We start from the raw sequence: 23,568 nt of genomic DNA on the forward strand, positions 1-23,568 counted from the left end.
TCTTGTCTGTAGTGCTTTCATTTATTTTTCACTTATTACACTTCTGACCTGTAAAAGGTCTTCATTGTGTTTTCATTTGCTGCAGTTATTGCAAGTACTGTGCTAGAATGAGAGGAAAAGGGGCAGACGGTTTCTATTCCCCCTTTTTCCCATGATAGAGTGGCAGGAAGGGCAATTTCAAGTCTCCCCTGAGGGCTCATGCTCTCCGGGGAGGTTTCTGGAATGTCAGGTTGACTGGCAGATGACAGGTGTCCCCTGTGAGGCCACGTGACTTTAGTAGAAAGTTCCAGAATCCCCAAAAGGGCTATATAAAACGGGTTCAGTTGTAGCAGGCTCAGTCGCCTCAGAAGACAGAGCTGTGGTGCTCTAGGAGCTTGTGTCCTTTGGGCAAACAGCGTCTTCTGAGGCAAATAAGATGAGCCTGCTGCGGCGCCTGATCGAGAGGGTGGGAGAAGACGGCGGCGAAGATGAGATACGAAGGTGTCTGGACCTATCCCCGGTCATCAGGTCAAGAGGCTCTGGTGGGAGCCACATCATTTTGGGAAATGCAGGGGCCGAAGAGGGACAGCTAGCCTTGGAGGAGACCGCCTCCAGGAGAAGAAGAGGAGCCGCAAGAGGAAGTTCTGAGTCATCGGCAGGGAGGCAGCGTCACCGCTGGCCCTGGGACTAGGCCGGCGAAGAACAGGCGCATTCCAGGCCAAAGACATTCCCCGTCACTGTCGCGGTCAGCTCTAGCTAGAAACGCTGTGCAGTCATCGCCAGCAGGCGCAGAGCTATGGGAGGCATGGCCCAGGGCAGGCCACAATTTTAGCTAGTGGAGGAGCCTCCTCATAGCGGCCATTGGTAAGACAGTCTGAAGATGAGTCACTACAGCAACGGATGTTGCCAACAGAGCAGGGGGAGCAGTAGCCATAGCTCCTCATGCCCAAACCAGCAGTTTAAATAGTAATGTCATCCCGGTCATTGGTCCATCGCTACAGCCCATGGATTCTTTACCACAGCAGCTTGGTACTGATCAGTTGTCCTCTCTACCCATACTATCTAATATAGCGGATCTGTTGGCCAAATTAGCTAAGGATATACATGTGTAGCCAGGTGAAGAAATCCTTTCCGGCATAATTAAGGCTGATGTACTATCTCTTTAATACCTGGGTCTCGGTCAAGAGGTTGGGGTGTTGAATTGTGAGAAATGTAGTTCTGGAGCAAGTGAAGACTGGACAGCGGATTGGCTGGAAAAATACACCCAGGGAGCTGTGGGTGCCTATAATTTGGGAGCGGGACCAACCGTTCGCTCTCTTACCTCGAGGACAGTGTGCTGTGCGCACGGAGGAAAGAGCTGCTGCGGAGCGCAGGAAAGGAGAGGCCACGGTCCTAGCGAGAGACACCTTGGAGAGGTGGCGAGTGTCATGGAGAAAGGTGACGGACTGAAAGCAGGGACACCGGAGAGAGGCGGCGGGTGTTATCGGAGGTAACCGGCCTGGTGTGGAGGACTGCTGAGCATAGACACCAATGGATTGGGTGAGAGATATCTGATACATCAAACGCTGTAGCTGACAAATACAGTACCAGGACAGGCATGTGACGCAGTACAAATACAGTGGGAACTTCTTTGCTGTATAACAGTCGCCAAAGGACACTGCAGTTTGTAATAGTGCGTGGCGGAACAGAAGGCCTTAATTAAACACACGCCAGCTTTTAGTCTGAATACATTCTAGACAGAGCCTGGATAGCAACATCTCCTTTTACTTGTTGGATTACAAATATTTCCCTTTCTTACACTGGATTACAAATATCATTTTTGGAATGATTAAAGAGCTTCACTGCTGGCGAAAATAAGCAAGGCCTTGCCCAGAAGGAGACTCATACAATCCATAGGAAAAGGGGCCCCCTATAGGTGACCGAGTGCACTCTATTAGGTTATATTGTATTACAGTGTTAGAGCAGCTGAGCTAAATCATACTGCATTGATTATTCTGCAAAACCCTAATAATATCTGTTTATACCTGTTTGGTCACTCTCACATCTTTAAAGGAGGAATAATCTATTGTAGTACCAACTAATATATTGTTCCTCATTCAAAGTATTAATATATTTACAACTGTTTATTTGTGACTCTGAGTTTTGGGCCCTCTTTGATATTTGGGTTTTAGGACTCAGAGACTCAGCTTGGTTACCTTTGCCTATCCTGTTTGTTTGTATTAAACTCACAATTGTTCCTTTTCTGCTAAAAGACAGTAAAACTGATCTTTCTTTATTGAACCTTTGTTGTTGACCATTTACTCGCTATGTCGGAACCCATAGTGTCAGTTGGGTCGGAAGGGACTCAGGGTCCAGGAAGTGAGGTGGACCTGAACACACTCAGCCACCCCAATGGGGGCAGTGCTACACATGCATTTCATAACCAAACTCAGGCTATCCCAGCTCCTGTTAGTCAGCCTTTGGAGGTCTCAGCTGCTGAAGTTCGGGCGTCATCTAGTGGGTTTTCTGCTAATAATGCTCAGTTCTCTCAAACAAATTCAGATCCTTCTTTATCATCTATTTCTTGTAGTTTTGAGTTGGCTAGGTCGCAGAATATTCCTGAAACTTGTTTAAAAGAATCACTATCATGTGAGCTCTCACCATTGGGATATCATTTATCCTTGATGGTTAAAGAAAAAATTTGGCGCAGTGAGTTTTTAGATATTCTATCCTTACTCCCATCAGCCAAAGAGTTTATTTCAAAGTCAGATAAAAAAGAAGACAAGTAAAAAACAGATGATGATAGAAGACCTGTATCTTGGACATTTAATAATTGGTTGCAAGCATTTTGCATTTTCTCTGGCGTATTTTGCAAGAAATTTCTGGAACAAAGTTCCAGAATTTTTCAGCATCTTGACATAATTCTTGAAGCGTTTAAGAACTTCGGTGGTACTGCTTGGTTTAATTAGGATGAAGCTTTTCATCAAAAATTGTCCGTACATCATACTTTGAAGTAGGGGGTTAAAGACATTGGCTATGGCTAAATCTTTTTCTCCCTTAAAAGCCAGTGTAGCGGGGTTAAATATGCCTAAAGAACTGTTGATATGTGAGAAGGAAGCAGGCTCCCTCTAGTGGTAGCTGCATGGAATTTCCCGGGCTGTGACTTCCTTTTTGGCTAGATGAAGAGACTACATCTCCCAGTGTGCATTGTAAGATCCAGGGTGCACGGCTGCACCGCACAGCTTTATGGGGGAAGTTATTTAAAGGAAGGGAGGAGCCAAGCTCGGTCTCTTCTGCGCTGGACTCCGAGGAACCAAGAAGCTAGAGCTGAGGACTGATGCTGGATATTAGGCCCAAGCCTCTAAGCCTGGAGTGACGACATTGAACCGTCCTATCTCAAGCTCGAGACACATTCCCGGAGCTCATACCGCTGTTCGCAGAGATCGGAGTCATCCGCCAGAAAGGCCTCGCGCAGCTGACAGAGAGCAAAAGGACTGAGACCGCAGTGGAGCGCGCGAAGGAGAAACTCCTGTTGGTGAGAGGGCACATGCCCAATAACTGCCTTTATCTACCAGAAGAAGTAGCTTTTCCTACAGATAGCGGTAGCGTAACAGGAGGTGATAGACCCCGGGGTAGAATAGTATATTATCTCAGGATATTCGTAGACCAACAACAGAATCTATAAAATAGGCGCCAGAGGCCTACCACTCTCACAGAAGTTATTGTCCAGCCACACAGACACCCTGCAGTGACAACTAACAGCTCGCTGTTTTTCTCTCTCTTGATCTTCATTGCTAATTTGGATTACAAATGAGCTCTATTCAATACTCTTGCTAGCGAAGAATCAAGAAGACAGAAGAGGACTCTGGGGGAGGGACTCAGATAGGCCTACCTGTCTGATACCGTGTCTAGCATAAAGAAAGGGAGAAGTGTGGGATATTTATTTTATCTTTTTAAAGCTGATTTAATCCATTTTAAAGAACTGTGTTTCAATGTATCTTCCTTGTTCAATTTGAAGCATAGTAAACTCAGTTTGGTTAATTACAATCCTGTGTGTGGTTCCATTGTGTCACCCAGAAGGGCTATCAAGGAAGAAAAAGGTAACTAATCACTGTCGCATATTGAAGTATTGTATTCTAATCTGTGTATCCATTTGATAGTCCAGTCCTATTCTGGGTCAGTTGTGCCTGAGGAGGGATCGAGCCAATTCTGTGGGTTGTTAGGCAGGGTGTAGACCCAATAACATAATCAGCAGCTCCTGCGGGGGTGGTGCTACACCAGTTTACTGATGACTGGTGCCTGATGAGGTAGGTGGTGTGCAAGGCGGCTCCGGAGAAGTCTGCTTACAAAGCCCGCTCTACCTGCTGCCCTGCCGCTTGGAGGAACCCGCATCCAGCTCCAGAACACTGACCGCTGCCGCAGCTACAGATCGGTTTGTAATACACGGTGTGCCGGCCTCAGGGGAAGTGCGCCCGCAATCAGAGTCCCGCGCCACATATCCATCCAATATGGCCACCACACCTACACAGGCTCCAGCGGGACATGTGGCTCCTGCACTGCAGCCATCAGGGAACCCTGTCTCCCTGACTGAAGATGAGCAATATGCCAGCATTGCCTCCACTGTAGCTGCTCTGCTCTGCCCCACTATAAAATCAGCAGTAGATACTGCAGTGTCAGCTGGCATCACACAGCTACGTAGGGAGATAGGGGAGCAGGCAAAGAGACTCACTGATCTGGGACACAGGCTTTCAGAAGTCGAGGACGAAATAGTCTAACCTAGCTAATGACCAAAGATCAGAACAGACCCAGCACTATACACTCGATAAATTGTAGGACCTGGAAAATCGATCTCGCAGAAACAACCTGCGCATAATAAGGGTTCCAGAATCCATTACTGCTGCCTCTTTGCCAGATCTGTGCTCCACCCGTATACCCCAGGCCTTGGGACTGTCCCAGCCGTGCACGGTAGAAAGAGCCCATAGACTGGGTCCACCTTCCAACAACAGGCGCACACCGCGCCCTGTGATCATGTGCTACCTTAATTATGCTGACCGGGTCGCCATCTTAAAATCATTTCGGAACGCCAAGTCCCTTCAAGTGGATGTCCACAAATTTCTTCTTTTCGCAGACTATTCGCAAGAAGTGGCAAGACAACGCAAAGCCTTCCAACCCGCCTGCGATGCCTTATTCCAAAATGGGATTAAATTCACATTGGCCTATCCAGCAATCCTGCAATGTACCTCAGCCTCAGGTGACACAAAAGCTTTAAACCACCCCGACGAAGCTATCAACTACATGCAGGCGCGCATGCAAATCTCCATGGAAACCCAGGCCTCTCCACCACCCATTTCCTCTCCTGGGAATAGAGATCTCCACAGTCCATGGAAAGATTCACCAAAACGGGAACGCTACGCCTCTAAATCTCGCAATGATGGTCATCGCTTACCCCCCTTTCTCTGGATCCATTGCCATTTACCCAGCCTCCACAGTGTTACAGAGTGGTAACTTTTGCTGGACCAAGGGTCCTGCACAAATTCTGGTCTCTCTTTTACCCGGTTACTGAATTATTTTACAAGTCATGTGTCCACAGATAGCAGCCATCTTGGCCATGACGTATCCATTTAGGGTGTGCCCCTATCCTCAATTGACTAATTCATTTGGAAGGATTGGGAAACAGGGATTTCGGGCACAAGAGTTTTTTTAAAAAATTCTTTTATTCAACAAAAAAATATATATTTTAAAATCATGGAAAAATACAGGCAAATAATTGTGTATTGAGGACACAGTGAGACCAATAAATGGTCTATGCTATACAATATCTCAGTACATAGAACTTATAACAGTGATTTACATATAGTTCAGAGTACAAGATCATTAGTAGTCATATAATTCTTGGAAACGTGTTACTCAGTATCAGAAGAGAGTATAGATTAACATTCACCATGTAACATATGACCTTTGCTCAACATGTTTCGCTTTCTTAGACAAAAAAGCTTCATCTGGAGCATATCATTTCTTTTGTCTGTGTGAAAAATAACAGTGTTTAGATAAATTACATATATATGTTACCTCATTTCCAGTATGTTATAATTACAATTACATATCATTTATTTCTCCTTTTAATTGCATACAATCGCATTACACATCTCAAATGAGTCCTTCTACTTTTACTATATCAACACAATATAACATTGAGTCTTAGATTGCATTCAGACACTAGAGGGGTTTAGGGGAAACAATGGAGGCTGCCAATAGTGAGTATATGTGGGGATCCATGCTGTAGTTATAGTATCAGCATGTATATCATGTTTATATATCTAGTATACGGACGAAAAATATATACATACCTGTACATATAGTAATCAGGCACATATCTCAATTTCCATAGGGAATTCTTTAACGAGGAGGACTGTGCGTTTTGGGAAGCTCAAACATAGGCAATATATAGTGACATAGTAGTGAGGGTAATCACTCCATGTCTATTATCTGAATGGATGAGAGCAAAAGAACAATATTTCTCAGAATAGTGGGCATTTATATTCTATGATATCGTTTTAAGAGAGAGCCCGTGAGAGTGCTAAACCCATAAACTCAAGTGTTCCAAAGTGATAGAATAAGTGTGCCTCATGCATGTTATGAGAGTAAATAAGCACCCATAGAGCCCATAGATTATCTGCCTCAAAAGGGGCTAAAGAATAGACACATAATTACTCTGGACCGTAAGAATGGGCAAATGTCATGCGTTTCTAAACGGATGTACACCGACATATAGAGTTTACCCATGCGTCTGTGGGCTACCCCTATAGTAAAATACATATCATGTATATTGATTTACTTTTATATACATATGTAAATATGTGTGTGTAGTCAATTTAGTATCCAGCCCACCTCCCTCCATAATAGTAGGAGAGTGACCAGGGTTACATATACACAGACAGTTGCCGCATAGAGTCCAAAATGAGTACATGCAAGGCGTGCTTAAAATAGGCATAGGAAATAGATATAGAGGTAGATAGATAGAGTACCACCCAGTATAGTAGATCCCTATGTAGTAAAAGAATCCCAGACATAAACAAACACCTTAACACGGCTCACCAAGCTTGGAAAGGACGAGAGCTTAATGTAGGGAGCATGTCTCCTCTGCTTGTATATCGGCTGTTAAGCACAGTAAGGTTGGAGTAAAGTCACGGGTATCAGAGAGTATAATGTTAAAGTATTGTTGCTAGCCATATATAGCTTACCCCTTGCCACGCTGTTCCCAGCTTCCGCACAGTCCTCACCGGATGGGGAACCTCCGCCATACCAGGGCTTGTAACTGGCGCCCTTAAATGGCGTGGATCCCGGGCGGTTCGTCAGAAGACGTCACCGCCCCGGCCACTCCCACCGGACATCGCTCGAGAGCAAGCGCGGGGACACCCCAGCGAAGCTCTCGGCTCTGTCACAGGTGTGTGCAGATCACACAGAGGCAGGAAATGCCTCCGTAGTCCGCTCTGGTGCCACAGGAAGTTCCGACCGGAAAGGGCGGAACTATCCTGCGGCCTATCCGGCCGCACATATCTCACTGATGAGGCCGACCTCCATGCTTACCCACACTGCCCCCACAGGATCGGTCCGCAATTGCATGAGAATTCTAATTGCCTGAAATGAAAAACGAAACAAAACAAGACAGAAATTATATACTTTAAAATGCATATATAAAAACATATTTCACTATGGTACAGAAATGTTCCTGATAAACCAGGAGATATGTATCGGTAATGTATTTATTTATCAAAAATTATGTAGCCATGTTTATTTTTTATAACATAAACCACTAGTAAGGGCGTTCAATAGTAGTAGCCCTAATGGAAGAACAGGGGCTAAACTGCCCCCTACTAGGAACACTTCCATACTTCCAACCCCAAAAAGTTGCATTTTTCGACTTATCACAAATCCTCAAGATCATAATATTGATGAGAGAGGGATTATAACATAAAAGACTATTTGTTGTACATTAGGAGAAAAAGAGAGGTATATGTGCCAAAGACTCTCGTTAGTGTAAAGAGGTATCGGAATAGTTAGATATACAGGGGGAGGATGACCACGCCAAAACCAAGCAGACACCCTGACCCACATATCCCACAAAGGGCCATTATCGTAACCAGGGTATGCTACTCAAGATCAATTAGATCTATTAGCACTAGGTAAATGAAAAGGCCTTCATAGAAAGGGTTTGTACGACTGGGTTTCGTTCAAACCAGGTCTATATGTGGCACTGAGACGCTCTATCCAGAGAGTCTCTCTCTGGAGAATTTTTTTGTCCCGGTTGCCACCTCGAGGATCCTGAGGAATAACTTCAAGCACATAAAATCTTGCCTTTCTGGGATTGAACCTGTGGTATAGGTCAAGGTGTCTGCTCACGGGCGTGATCATCCTTCCCCCTGCTGATACGTACACATGGTCATTTATCCTCTGGCGGAGCTCTCTTATAGTTTTACCTATATAGAACATGCCACAGGCACAATGCATCATGTATACCACTCCACGGGTACTACAGTCAGCCCGAAATTTAGGAACAAATATTTCCCCATTAGGTAGGGTATATTGAGTATTCTCCTCTATCCAAGGACATAGGGCGCATTTGCGACATTTATAAGTACCCCTACATGTGGTTACTTTATTTCTGATGGGTTGATAGTGGCTTGTTGTTAGTTGATCTCTTAAAGATCTTGTTCTCCTAAATACAATTTGGGGGTGTTTGCCAACATATTTGTTTATAACCGGATCATCACGGAGAAGATGCCAGTTTCGTTCAAGAATATCTCTCAATACTTTTTCATGAGAGGAGTATTTGGTTATTAGTTTAACTGTCGGTTGCGTGCTTGAGGGTTTGGCTCTAAAGATGAGGCTGTTTCTATTTTGAGAAAACGCTTTGTTGAAAGCTGCTCTCAACAAGCGTTTACTGTATCCACGAGCCATTAGGCGTTCTCGTAAGTAATTAGCCTGTATTTTGAAATCGCTGTCAGATGTACAATTACGCCGTAGGCGTATGTATTGGGCATATGGAATACTACGTATAAGCGCCCCTGGGTGGGCGCTAGACGCGTGTAATATTACATTTCCTGACGTCTCCTTTCTGTATAGGTTAGTCGTCAGGTGTCCATCCACATGTTTGAGCACCGTTAAGTCAAGGAAATTAACACTCGAGTCGCTGATGGTAGATGTTAACTTCAAGTTGAAGTCGTTTATATTTAGTTGAGAAATAAACTCATCTAGCATTGACTTTGAACCTGTCCAGACAACAAAAATGTCGTCTATATAACGAAACCATATTGCCACAAATGAAAAGAAATGAGATAGATTTTCGTCTGATGTGATTTGTCGCTCCCACCCCCCCAGGTACAGGTTGGCGTAAGCCGGGGCACAACAAGTGCCCATGGCCACGCCCTGTACCTGGAGGTAGTGGGACCCGTTGAAAGTAAACCAGTTATGTTTCAAAATAAACAATAAAAGTTCCAATATGAAATCACAAAATGGCCAAGTGTGATGGTCTTGCTCATATAAGAAGGTGCGTATCGTCCCGACGCCCTGCTCGTGAGGGATACTGGAGTATAATGCCTCCACATCCAAAGTCACGAGCAGGGCGTCGGGAGGAACCACCATATCTTCAATCATTTTCAAAAACTCGAGTGTGTCCTTGACGTATGACGGTAACCGCACTACATGTGGTAGTAAATAATAGTCGACCAAGCGACTAGCATTTTTCAGTTAGACTTCCAATACCCGATACAATAGGCCTACCGGGTGGAGAGATTAAATTTTTATGGGTTTTTGGAAGTGAATAAAATGTCGCCTGTCTCGGAAATTTGTTGTTAAGAAAATTGTAACAGTCCTTATCTATAAGAGCCAATTGATATGCACGTCCGATTATATCCAAATACTCTGCTTTGAATTCTGTAGTAGCCGATGGAGATATCTTTTTGTACCATGTACGATTTGAGAGGATGTTAAGGCACATTCTCTCATATCCCTCCCGAGTCATCAATACTAGGTTACCACCCTTATCTGAGGGTTTTATAACCAAGTCTGTATGATTCTTTAGTTTGTTAAGCATCTGTAGTTGTTGTTTAGAAAGATTATTTTGTGTTGATTTTAACTCACAATGTTTGATCTCACCTACCACTGTGGTCAGAAAAGCCAATAGGTTAGGATTTGTAGTCAAGTCAGGGAAATTATTAGATTTTGGTTTGAAGGGGACCTGTCTTGGATTTACGGTCTTTGTTTGTATAGATTGACTGGGGGACTGGGAATCCGAAGGACTGCCTTCCTCCAATAGTAAAATTAAATCCCGTAGAACACGGAATTCTTGCATTGTGTAGTGTTTTATTTTTTCTGAGATTTCTTTGTCTTGTATATTACGTTGTCTTTCTGGATCGTAAATATGTTTATACGTCAAATTCCTTATGAACATATAGACGTCCTTTATGGTCTCATATCTGTCCATGGGAACAGATGGGCAGAACGTGAGGCCAAGTTCAAGGACCTCTTGTTCTTGGGGGGAGAAGTGATAGGGGGTTAAATTAATGATCGATAATTTTAGGTGGGAAGGTTTAGTGATGTGCTCAGGGGAAAATTTGAGGCCTGGGCCTGTGAGGCTGCAAAGTGGCCATCAATAGTGGTTTGTCTAAGAGGAATAGTGCTGGATATATTTAAAGGTAGTGTGTTAGAAAAGGCAGGTGCCGCAGCACCTAGTGAGTGTGTTTGAGAATTAGACGTGAGATCCTGTGTGGATAAATTACTTGAATTGGTGTTAGTGGATAAAGGTTGCAACATTTGTATCGCTTGGAGAGCCAGGGGTCCCAAATAGGGGTCCTGCGCTTCCAAACCATCTTGTGTGGGTGCCTCGACAGATCTAACAGTCTGTCCAATTTGAGTCCCCCCAATTCCCAATGATTGAAATTTAGAAGTTTCATCAGGTCGCTTTTTGGAGCGTGGTGTGTAATTGGCTCCTTCCTGTTGTCCTCGTTTACGTGTCCCCATATCTGTTTTTGGTCTAGTATCTTGATTAGATCTAATCGATGTTTTAGATCTATTAGATTGTGCGGAGATCGAAGACGAGTCTGATTCCCAATCGGTTTCCCTTAGACCTGTATTCGATACCTGTTCACGGGGGCCTCGCGAATAGCGGGGTCGCCTTGAACTATTGGGTCCCGGCCATCGATAAGCATAGCCTTCCGTGAAGGCCATCCTATCTTTTAGGAATTTAGTTTGTTTTTTACCAATAATATCCCTATTGAGCTTGATTCCATACTCCTTCACCTCCTTCCATCTTGCCTCGTAATGTACATGTTTTTTTAAATTCTCGTTCTTAGTATATAGAGATGACAACTCAGTATCTAAAGTAGCTAGGTCCAATTTATATTGGGACACCAACAGCTGGCACAAGTCGGTGCTGCATTTGGTTAAAATACGTTCCCACAAAGTTCTAAACTCGCTCGAAGCATTATCGAAGGAGGGGAATAGATGAATCCTCAAACCCACAGGGCATACATTTGCTTGAATATACTTCAAGAAAAATTCTATATGCCAGTATAGGTTTGACTTTTTTTTAATAAGTCTCTTTACTGTGTTTATGTATTGGTTTAAGCTTATATCATCCTTGGCCGGGATGTTACAGGTAGATTCAATTTCGGTCATAAGACCTGTCCATGCATTTCCAACGAAATCCATGGTTGTCCTATGAGTTCTATCAGTTGTTATTGGAAGGGTTTATGGTCTCCTCTATATAGATTTCTGTTTTTTAGAGTATATAGAATATGACTTGACTGAATAAATAACTTTATATCAAATGTTTCAACGACTACGATCTTATTTTCAAGAGCCAGGTGCAGACCCGAAATTGGCACTAGAAAAATATGAGCAACTTTTTACGGGGTTTTTAGCATAAAAGATGTTTCACAATCCTTCCATATGATATTGATCAATTATAATATGTATTAGAGGTAATAAGTGGTACTTAAACCCGTATACCTTGCTGCTTGCCACTTCCCAGAATGGCTGGTGCTTCCACCTTCATATCAGAATTATTTTACAAGTCATGTGTCCACAGATAGCAGCCATCTTGGCCATGACGTATCCATTTAGGGTGTGCCCCTATCCTCAATTGACTAATTCATTTGGAAGGATTGGGAAACAGGGATTTCGGGCACAAGAGTTTTTTTAAAAAATTCTTTTATTCAACAAAAAAATATATATTTTAAAATCATGGAAAAATACAGGCAAATAATTGTGTATTGAGGACACAGTGAGACCAATAAATGGTCTATGCTATACAATATCTCAGTACATAGAACTTATAACAGTGATTTACATATAGTTCAGAGTACAAGATCATTAGTAGTCATATAATTCTTGGAAACGTGTTACTCAGTATCAGAAGAGAACCGCCGGCGGACACCCAAGTAATAAGGTGCCGGTCAGCGGGGTCAACTGAGAGTATAGATTAACATTCACCATGTAACATATGACCTTTGCTCAACATGTTTTGCTTTCTTAGACAAAAAAGCTTCATCTGGAGCATATCATTTCTTTTGTCTGTGTGAAAAATAACAGTGTTTAGATAAATTACATATATATGTTACCTCATTTCCAGTATGTTATAATTACAATTACATATCATTTATTTCTCCTTTTAATTGCATACAATCGCATTACACATCTCAAATGAGTCCTTCTACTTTTACTATATCAACACAATATAACATTGAGTCTTAGATTGCATTCAGACACTAGAGGGGTTTAGGGGAAACAATGGAGGCTGCCAATAGTGAGTATATGTGGGGATCCATGCTGTAGTTATAGTATCAGCATGTATATCATGTTTATATATCTAGTATACGGACGAAAAATATATACATACCTGTACATATAGTAATCAGGCACATATCTCAATTTCCATAGGGAATTCTTTAACGAGGAGGACTGTGCGTTTTGGGAAGCTCAAACATAGGCAATATATAGTGACATAGTAGTGAGGGTAATCACTCCATGTCTATTATCTGAATGGATGAGAGCAAAAGAACAATATTTCTCAGAATAGTGGGCATTTATATTCTATGATATCGTTTTAAGAGAGAGCCCGTGAGAGTGCTAAACCCATAAACTCAAGTGTTCCAAAGTGATAGAATAAGTGTGCCTCATGCATGTTATGAGAGTATATAAGCACCCATAGAGCCCATAGATTATCTGCCTCAAAAGGGGCTAAAGAATAGACACATAATTACTCTGGACCGTAAGAATGGGCAAATGTCATGCGTTTCTAAACGGATGTACACCGACATATAGAGTTTACCCATGCGTCTGTGGGCTACCCCTATAGTAAAATACTTATCATGTATATTGATTTACTTTTATATACATATGTAAATATGTGTGTGTAGTCAATTTAGTATCCAGCCCACCTCCCTCCATAATAGTAGGAGAGTGACCAGGGTTACATATACACAGACAGTTGCCGCATAGAGTCCAAAATGAGTACATGCAAGGCGTGCTTAAAATAGGCATAGGAAATAGATATAGAGGTAGATAGATAGAGTACCACCCAGTATAGTAGATCCCTATGTAGTAAAAGAATCCCAGACATAAACAAACACCTTAACACGGCTCACCAAGCTTGGAAAGGACGAGAGCTTAATGTAGGGAGCATGTCTCCTCTGCTTGTATATCGGCTGTTAAGCACAGTAAGGTTGGAGTAAAGTCACGGGTATCAGAGAGTATAATGTTAAAGTATTGTTGCTAGCCATATATAGCTTACCCCTTGCCACGCTGTTCCCAGCTTCCGCACAGTCCTCACCGGATGGGGAACCTCCGCCATACCAGGGCTTGTAACTGGCGCCCTTAAATGGCGTGGATCCCGGGCGGTTCGTCAGAAGACGTCACCGCCCCGGCCACTCCCACCGGACATCGCTCGAGAGCAAGCGCGGGGACACCCCAGCGAAGCTCTCGGCTCTGTCACAGGTGTGTGCAGATCACACAGAGGCAGGAAATGCCTCCGTAGTCCGCTCTGGTGCCACAGGAAGTTCCGCCCGGAAAGGGCGGAACCATCCTGCGGCCTATCCGGCCGCACATATCTCACTGATGAGGCCGACCTCCATGCTTACCCACACTGCCCCCACAGGATCGGTCCGCAATTGCATGAGAATTCTAATTGCCTGAAATGAAAAACGAAACAAAACAAGACAGAAATTATATACTTTAAAATGCATATATAAAAACATATTTCACTATGGTACAGAAATGTTCCTGATAAACCAGGAGATATGTATCGGTAATGTATTTATTTATCAAAAATTATGTAGCCATGTTTATTTTTTATAACATAAACCACTAGTAAGGGCGTTCAATAGTAGTAGCCCTAATGGAAGAACAGGGGCTAAACTGCCCCCTACTAGGAACACTTCCATACTTCCAACCCCAAAAAGTTGCATTTTTCGACTTATCACAAATCCTCAAGATCATAATATTGATGAGAGAGGGATTATAACATAAAAGACTATTTGTTGTACATTAGGAGAAAAAGAGAGGTATATGTGCCAAAGACTCTCGTTAGTGTAAAGAGGTATCGGAATAGTTAGATATACAGGGGGAGGATGACCACGCCAAAACCAAGCAGACACCCTGACCCACATATCCCACAAAGGGCCATTATCGTAACCAGGGTATGCTACTCAAGATCAATTAGATCTATTAGCACTAGGTAAATGAAAAGGCCTTCATAGAAAGGGTTTGTACGACTGGGTTTCGTTCAAACCAGGTCTATATGTGGCACTGAGACACTCTATCCAGAGAGTCTCTCTCTGGAGAACTATTCCGATACCTCTTTACACTAACGAGAGTCTTTGGCACATATACCTCTCTTTTTCTCCTAATGTACAACAAATAGTCTTTTATGTTATAATCTTTCTCTCATCAATATTATGATCTTGAGGATTTGTGATAAGTCGAAAAATGCAACTTTTTGGGGTTGGAAGTATGGAAGTGTTCCTAGTAGGGGGCAGTTTAGCCCCTGTTCTTCCATTAGGGCTACTACTATTGAACGCCCTTACTAGTGGTTTATGTTATAAAAAATAAACATGGCTACATAATTTTTGATAAATAAATACATTACCGATACATATCTCCTGGTTTATCAGGAACATTTCTGTACCATAGTGAAATATGTTTTTATATATGCATTTTAAAGTATATAATTTCTGTCTTGTTTTGTTTCGTTTTTCATTTCAGGCAATTAGAATTCTCATGCAATTGCTGACCGATCCTGTGGGGGCAGTGTGGGTAAGCATGGAGGTCGGCCTCATCAGTGAGATATGTGCGGCCGGATAGGCCGCAGGTTGGTTCCGCCCTTTCCGGGCGGAACTTCCTGTGGCACCAGAGCGGACTACGGAGGCATTTCCTGCCTCTGTGTGATCTGCACACACCTGTGACAGAGCCGAGAGCTTCGCTGGGGTGTCCCCGCGCTTGCTCTCGAGCGATGTCCGGTGGGAGTGGCCGGGGCGGTGACGTCTTCTGACGAACCGCCCGGGATCCACGCCATTTAAGGGCGCCAGTTACAAGCCCTGGTATGGCGGAGGTTCCCCATCCGGTGAGGACTGTGCGGAAGCTGGGAACAGCGTGGCAAGGGGTAAGCTATATATGGCTAGCAACAATACTTTAACATTATACTCTCTGATACCCGTGACTTTACTCCAACCTTACTGTGCTTAACAGCCGATATACAAGCAGAGGAGACATGCTCCCTACATTAAGCTCTCGTCCTTTCCAAGCTTGGTGAGCCGTGTTAAGGTGTTTGTTTATGTCTGGGATTCTTTTACTACATAGGGATCTACTATACTGGGTGGTACTCTATCTATCTACCTCTATATCTATTTCCTATGCCTATTTTAAGCACGCCTTGCATGTACTCATTTTGGACTCTATGCGGCAACTGTCTGTGTATATGTAACCCTGGTCACTCTCCTACTATTATGGAGGGAGGTGGGCTGGATACTAAATTGACTAGACACACATATTTACATATGTATATAAAAGTAAATCAATATACATGATATGTATTTTACTATAGGGGTAGCCCACAGACGCATGGGTAAACTCTATATGTCGGTGTACATCCGTTTAGAAACGCATGACATTTGCCCATTCTTACGGTCCAGAGTAATTATGTGTCTATTCTTTAGACCCTTTTGAGGCAGATAATCTATGGGCTCTATGGGTGCTTATATACTCTCATAACATGCATGAGGCACACTTATTCTATCACTTTGGAACACTTGAGTTTATGGGTTTAGCACTCTCACGGGCTCTCTCTTAAAACGATATCATAGAATATAAATGCCCACTATTCTGAGAAATATTGTTCTTTTGCTCTCATCCATTCAGATAATAGACATGGAGTGATTACCCTCACTACTATGTCACTATATATTGCCTATGTTTGAGCTTCCCAAAACGCACAGTCCTCCTCGTTAAAGAATTCCCTATGGAAATTGAGATATGTGCCTGATTACTATATGTACAGGTATGTATATATTTTTCGTCCGTATACTAGATATATAAACATGATATACATGCTGATACTATAACTACAGCATGGATCCCCACATATACTCACTATTGGCAGCCTCCATTGTTTCCCCTAAACCCCTCTAGTGTCTGAATGCAATCTAAGACTCAATGTTATATTGTGTTGATATAGTAAAAGTAGAAGGACTCATTTGAGATGTGTAATGCGATTGTATGCAATTAAAAGGAGAAATAAATGATATGTAATTGTAATTATAACATACTGGAAATGAGGTAACATATATATGTAATTTATCTAAACACTGTTATTTTTCACACAGACAAAAGAAATGATATGCTCCAGATGAAGCTTTTTTGTCTAAGAAAGCGAAACATGTTGAGCAAAGGTCATATGTTACATGGTGAATGTTAATCTATACTCTCAGTTGACCCCGCTGACCGGCACCTTATTACTTGGGTGTCCGCCGGCGGTTCTCTTCTGATACTGAGTAACACGTTTCCAAGAATTATATGACTACTAATGATCTTGTACTCTGAACTATATGTAAATCACTGTTATAAGTTCTATGTACTGAGATATTGTATAGCATAGACCATTTATTGGTCTCACTGTGTCCTCAATACACAATTATTTGCCTGTATTTTTCCATGATTTTAAAATATATATTTTTTTGTTGAATAAAAGAATTTTTTAAAAAAACTCTTGTGCCCGAAATCCCTGTTTCCCAATCCTTCCAAATGTATACCCGGTTACTGAAGAGGTTTCATTTTGTCCTAATTTAGGTCTCTTGCTATTCTCCCAGAGTTTGACTACTGATGTGATATTGTTTTTCTATTTCTTATTTTGCCTGCTCCTTTCCCTTACAGCCTTACTGGAGTAGCCCAGTTCAGCTCCTGGGGCACTATTCCCTGGAGTAGTCCCTGACTATCGGTTACTATTTCCAGCGGTCGACGCCCCCATGGCGGATGCCCTCCTTGCCTCGGACTCCTAAATTACCCTGGCGGGACAGCCAAACTCTACTTTCCGGTAACACCATGTTTGTGAATGGACCTCATCAGGAAAAAAGCGAAGTCTCAGACTTCTATGGTATGTGCTACCTTCTTTTCGGTTCTGTTTGATTTGTTTTACTGTTCTGTATTTCGGACTACCTTCGCCATCCCTATTCAGCACATGGCATGCTACTCCTCTGTCTGGTTAACCGGCTTGTTGCGGTTGACTAGGCCACCATTTATACACTTCCCCCCATATCTCTTCCATGCACGTATAAAACCTCTTCTCCTTCACCCTCCTTGATATAAAATGAATATTATAGAATGTCAAGGGTTTGCGATCTCATAAGAGGATGGCCATTTTACAACATCTAAAAAGAATGAAGGCGGATATTGCTCTCCTGCAAGAATCCCATCTCACCGTATGAAAAAACTTTGGGTGGGCCAGGTCTTCGGCTCTGACACCCAAACATAAAGCTGGCGTCCTTATCCTGGTTAATAAAAATCTTCCTTGCAAATTCTCACTGTTACACCGGATCAAGAGGGACGGCTTCTGATCCTCACAATTAAACTCTATGATTTGATTTATGCTATTGCCAATGTATACGCCCCTAACTCTCCCACCAAAACATATTTCCTAACGCTGACCGCTCAAGTAGCCCCCTATGTTCATCTTCCTTTTCTAGTGGGAGAGGACTTCAACTCCATAATGCATCCCTCGGAAGATAAATCCAGAGATAGATCTTTACTGAATCCCCCGACTCCCTGTTTCACTCGCTGCCGGACTTCGTGTGTTCTTTGGAACTCACGCATACATGGCGTCTATCAAATCCCCTAGGCAGGGAATTTACCTTCTTTTCCTCTCCCAACAATAGCCTGTCCAGAATAGACTATATATTTTGCAATCAATCCCTTCTTAATTTCTCCTCCTCAATAGAGGAGACTGCAATTACCGACCACGCTCTGATCTCTCTGACTATTGCTGACCATACGGGGACAACGACTGCAAGAATATGGCCTTTCCCTTCTTATTTAGCTGGTAATAAGGATCTGTATAATGTGCTACAAACCTCCTGGACGGATTTCCTCCAGGATAACTCTCAGGACACTGACAACCCTCTCCTTCTATGGGAAACTGGTAAAACGGTAAGGCATTTCGGGGCAAAATCATATAGTTTGCTGCGACACACAAAAAGAAATCCCATGCACATTTTAAGGCTGCAAGCGAACGCCTGCGCCTTGCCCAAACAAATCTCTCCCGAGACAACACACATGTCAATAGGGTCACCTGGAAGGAAGCAAAAGCCTGCTTCGACCTTTGGGCTGAGACCAAGGAGCGCTTCCAACACTAGCTCATGGACTTTAAACTACATAAATATGGGAATAAAGCTGGGAAACTTTTGGCCCATCTCTGTAAAGGCCCCCATGCCCCTACACACATCCCTAAAATTAGATCTCCGGCAGGGGACATTTTCACTGCACCAAAAGATGTCATTGCAGTAATGCAATCCTTCCATTCTATACTTTATGGACCAGACCCTATCAATGAAAAGCTCGCCGTTCAATTCTTGGCTGAAGTACAACTACACAAATTAGAAACTTTGGCACTAACGCAATTGAATGCCCCAGTGACACTAGAGGAAATAAATATGGTCATAGCATCTCTCTCAGCAGGCAAAGTCCCTGGCCCGGATGGCTACATGTCTGATTTATTTAAAGTTATGTCTTCTTCGATAGCTCTGACGCTACTCACAATGTACCAACATATCCTGGAGGGCGGTAACTACCTACCTACAGGATTTTAAGCTCATATCAAATTGATTCTTAAGTCGGGAAAAGACCCATTAGAACCAGGCTCTTATCGCCCAATATCGCTTTTAAATCTCAACTCCAAAATTTTATCAAAAATCATAGCGAACAGATTAGCTCACCTCATGCCGGACAAAATTCACCCTGCTCAAGCCAGTTTCACCAAGGCCCGCTCTGCCACGACCAATATAAGAAAAGTTCTTGCTGTTTTGGAACAAGCAAAATTGAACCCCTCACATGACATGGCCATCTTTACGTTAGATGCAGAGAAGGCCTTTGATAATGTCAATTTTTCCTGGCTTTTTTTAACTCTCAGTAAGTTCGGCTTCGAAGGTCCTTTTCTGCATCTCATAGCCTCTCTTTGTATTCCTCCCCATGTGCAACAGTCATTGCTAATGGACACCCTTCAGAAATCTTTCCCCTCCACAAGGGCACCCGGCAGGGGTGCCCTCTATCCCCTCTTCTGTTTAATTTAGCAATAGACCTCCCACCCTGAGCTCCACGGCATTCGGGTCGGAGATCAAGAAATTCGTACTGCACTATTTGCAGACGACATTCTCATATTCTCCTCTAATCTCTCAGTTGATATTCCACTAATCCATTACATATTTACCACATTTCGCTGCTGCTTGGGACTAAAAATCAACTTTACCAAAAGTGAAATACTCCCCCTCTTCCACAACAGGCCCCCACTTTGGTCGCACACCTCTATATTAAAGATAGCAACATCCCATATCAAATACCTGGGTATAAATATTGGCAATTGGCAATTAGCGTGGTCGGAACTTCCTTTGTCCCTTCTTGGTAGATGCCATTTAAACAAAATGATGAGCTTACCTAAATTGTTATATGCCCTGCAAACTATCCCCCTACTCTTGAAACACAAGGACACCCAATTATTGTGTAGAGCTTTACAGTCTTTTCTTTAGAGGAAGAAGTGCCCTCGTATCGCACTCACAAAACTGTTACTTTCAAAAAAAGAAGGAGGAGCCAAACTTCCCAACATTAGGCTCTACAACACTGCATGCCTTTTTGCGAATAGGTTTGGATTGGTTGACCAGCCTATCTCGTTTCTCCAACTTTAACATAGAATCTGAAATGGTCACCCCCCTCTCTCTGGGCGCCCTCTTACATTGTTCTATAGCATCTATGCCACCACTCCTTAAATCTAACCTCCTCCTGCGAGACACTATTTTAGCGTGACGGGAGTCCTGTAAACTTTTGAATCTCTCCCACTTGATCACCGGTCATTTACCATTAGAAGGTCACCTATTATTCCCTCATACCCGACAATACCCTGCCTTCTCATTATGGCCGGATAAAGGACTGAAATACTTTTCTCAACTATTCAATCAAACCACCGGCGAACCCATTCCTACACAAGACATCTGCAGGAACTTTCATTTTCCAGCCAGCCACTTTCTCCATCTGCAACAATCAATTACCTTTGCAATTCGACGATGTCCTGATAAGACTAAACGTTTCCGACCTTCCCTACTCGACAATCTTTTACGGAATGTTAAAATCAGTATCTCCGAGGTATACAAACCTCTCAAGTCCTACCGGTCTTCATTGAAAGAGCCTACTGACTCATCATCCTGGGGCAAAGACTTTCACTATGATCTGTTTCACCAACGTATCCTCAAGGGATATAATACCACATGTGTCTATATCACCAATAAATTTTGGTGGGAACAACAACTTAAGATTATCCACCGAAGATATGCCCTCTTCACAATGTCATCAACCTCCAATGCCCCGCAGAAATGCTCCTGGTGCATGGCTCACAGGCCTACTTTAGCGCACTGACTGTGGTTCTGCCCAATAATTACTCAATTTTGGCACAGGGTTGACTCATTCCCCTCATCCATCACAGGAATGGTTGCAACTGGTCACCCTCTTTTGTTGCTCTTTGGTCTTCTCTATGGATTTCGAACTCCCCGCCAACACTTCATGACGTACCCTTAGAACTCTAGATTTGTTGGATACTCACTTGTCAAATCACGCCAACCTCAAGTTCTCCTCCAAATGGGACGTTTATCTAGCTAAATATCCTCTCTCCAACCTTCCGCCTCGTGGGATGGACCACCTCTTGGACTTGACAACTGCTCAATTGGCTGGACCTGCCATGGCACACAACCCCTTCTCCTATCCCTTAGTCCCTATTTTAGGACTACCCCTCGTGCAAACCTAAGACTAATTTGTTCACTGCATTCACCCCCTTTTTCTGGATATCAAGCCCATGCAACAAGCACTATATTATCATTATCATTCTAAATAGTAGCGCCCTTCTATGCTTCTCCCCTCGATAGAGGGACCACTCAGCAGATCGGTATTCCCGGTTATAACTGCTTAGAAGGGATAGGCTTTATATTGAAATATACCTTGATCTTTCCTTTTTTATGTAAATGTAAACATGTGCTGTCTTGCTACTGATGTAATCTATTGAGCTTCAAACCCATAGAAGGTACTCCTTTTTTTCTATTTTATTACTTTTCTACAAAGTTTTCTTGTCATCACCCTCTCTCACCCACTCCGTACCCATACCTCCTTCCCCCTTATCCTTTCTCCCCATCCCCCCCATCTCCTTTCGTTTTACCTAGGCACCCTACTCTCCCCCTCTGCAGTTGCAGACCTTTTCCTGTCTCCTCCCTGTTTACACATTTACGGAGCACTATCAAACTATGTTTATGCAGTTTTGACTGATTGTATTGTTGGTAATCTATTGTTTTGACCATGTTTCTGTTAATGGAAACCATAATAAAATTTGTTTAAAAAAAAAAAAGCCAGTTTATGCCAAGCAGACCCCTGGTTACATAGTTACATAGTTAGTGAGGTTGAAAAAAGACATCAGTCCATCCAGTTCAACCTATGATGTGTGTGTGTGTTTGCTTTTAACCGTACATTGTATACCCCTGTATGTTTTGGTCTTTAAGGTGTCCATCTAATAGTTTTTTGAAACTATCAATGCTCCCTGCTGATACAACTGCTTGTGGAAGAGAATTATACATCCTTACCGCTCTTACAGTGAAGAACCCCTTATGCACTTTAAGGTTAAACCGCCTTTCCTCTAGTTTTAGTGAGTGGCCACGTGTCTTATTGTATCTCCTTTCACTGAATAGTTTGTTCCTTATGCTCGGGTCACCAGTACAGTATTTGTACATTGATATCATATCCCCCCTCAATCGTCTCTTCTCCAGAGAGAATAGGTTCAGTGCTTGTAGTCTTTCCTGATAGCTGATAGTCCTCCATTCCCCTAATTATTTTTGTTGCCCTTCTCTGGACTTTCTCCAGTTCCAGCACATCCTTCCTGAGGACCGGTGCCCAGAACTGGACAGCATACTCCAGATGTGGCCGGACCAGAGTCTTGTAGAGAGGGAGAATAATCTCTTTATTTCTGGAGTGAATCCCCTTTTTTATACATCCCAGTATTCTGTTGGCTTCGCTTGCGGCGGCTTGGCATTGCATGCCACTGCCAAGCTTGTTGTCTACCAGTACCCCCAAGTCCTTTTTCGTCCTAGACTCATCCAGAGGTTCCCCCCCTAGTGAGTAGCTTGCTTTCTGGTTTCTGGCCCCCAAGTGCATTACTTTACATTTTTCAACATTAAACCTCATCTGCCATGTAGTTGCCCATCTCGTTATTTTGTTCAGGTCCGCTTGCAAGGTTATCACATCCTGCATAGAAGATATTGGCATGCCTAGTTTAGTATCATCTGCTAATACTGAGATTGTACTTGATATCCCCTCCTCTAGATTATTTATGAATAAATTAAACAGGATTGGTCCCAGGACAGAACCCTGGAGGACCCCACTTTCCACCCCCGCCCAATCCGAGTACTCCCCATTAATCACCACCCTCTGGACTCTCCCCTGGAGCCAGTTCTCTATCCAGGTACTCACCTTATGGTCCATACCTACCTTCCTTAGTTTGTACAGTAAGCGTTTGTGGGGAACGGTGTCAAAAGCCTTTGCAAAGTCCAGATAAACCACATCCACCGGCTTACCTTTATCTAGATGGCAGCTCACTTATTCGTAGAAGGTTAATAGATTGGTTTGGCACGAACGATTTTTCATGAATCCATGCTGATTACTACTTATAATACCGTTTTCATTACTAAAGTCTTGTATGTGGTCCCTTAACATCCCCTCCAAAATTTTGCAGACTACTGATGTTAGGCTGACCGACCTATAGTTACCCGGGATATATCTCGGCCCCTTTTTAAATATCGGTACCACGTTGGCCTTTTTCCAATC

The sequence above is a fragment of the Pelophylax lessonae genome (assembly GCF_965119305.1).
Source record: "Pelophylax lessonae genome assembly, chromosome: 5".
Classification (NCBI taxonomy): domain Eukaryota; kingdom Metazoa; phylum Chordata; class Amphibia; order Anura; family Ranidae; genus Pelophylax; species Pelophylax lessonae.